The sequence below is a fragment of the Hydra vulgaris genome, chromosome 15 (genome assembly GCF_038396675.1).
Source record: "Hydra vulgaris chromosome 15, alternate assembly HydraT2T_AEP".
In the NCBI taxonomy this organism is placed as follows: domain Eukaryota; kingdom Metazoa; phylum Cnidaria; class Hydrozoa; order Anthoathecata; family Hydridae; genus Hydra; species Hydra vulgaris.
This window is the reverse complement of record NC_088934.1, coordinates 6153705-6155000: the sequence shown is the minus strand read 5'-3', so window position 1 is coordinate 6155000 and position 1296 is coordinate 6153705.

Genomic DNA, 1296 nt, shown 5'->3' with positions numbered 1-1296 from the left:
TATCTTTTAATTCTCTTCTCTAACTTTCTTTTTTTTTCGCTTATCTATTTTTCTTAAATATCTATTGTTTCATCATACTTTCCTTTTTTCTTTTATTTTTCAACTTTATTCCTATTAGTTTTCTTTTAATTATTTCTTTCCATTTTTTTCTTTTTCTTTTTCTTTACTATTTAATTATTTTCTTTCCGTTGAAAAAAAGACGTTCGCCATTTAATGAAGCCATTGCGAAGCTCTAAATTACTGATTTCCATTTTTTGTCTGGACTTATGCGCATGTCACAACAAATTAATACAACTTCCGGCGTGCGACAGTGTGACTGCAAAACCCACAAGAGTAAATAAGTAGAGTTGTAGTTATTAATAAAGTTTTCAAGAAATGGGTTATTTATATTTAATCATTACAAGTTTGTTGTGGCTCGAAGATTTAGAACAATTGATGACATTTGAATGATTTTGAAACCAATTTTCAGCAATTTTCGGATTCGAGACATTTAACGTCCCGGGGAGGGTTGAGTCGGGACTTGGGACACAGTTGCTTGAATCCGGGACGTCTGGCAATCCTAACATGTATATGTATATATATATATATATATATATATATATATATATATATATATATATATATATATATATATATATATATATATACACATATATATATGTATATATATATATATGTATATATATATATATATGTATATATATATATATATATTAATATATATATATATATATATATATATATATATATATATATATATATATATATTTACATATATATATATATATACATATATATATATATATATATATATATATATATATATATATATATATATATATATATATATATATATATATATATATATATATATATATATATATATATATATTAGGCCACTGTCATGTATGAAATATCACTTGGCTTAGTGTGCAGTTTAGTTTATGTATTGTATATACAGAGCTGGAACCAGTTTTTTTTGGTCTTTGAGATAGCTAACTTCCAGACATGGAGCAAACTCCAAACATTTATTTGTTTATACTTATGTCAAATAAGGATGCTTTGCAAAAAATTGCGATGAATGGAGGCTAGGAACAAAAAAGCCCCAAATTTTGTGCCCCCTCCCTTCCCGAAACGTAAGAGCAATAAGTTGATGAAATATTTTTTGTACTGTTTTTAACTAGACTACTATTCATCAATAAATTTTAAATTTCATAGTAAAATATTTTAGCTTTCAAAAATTATGACCATATAAAGTTTAAACCCCCCTCAATTTGAGGGGGTTATAAATTTTAT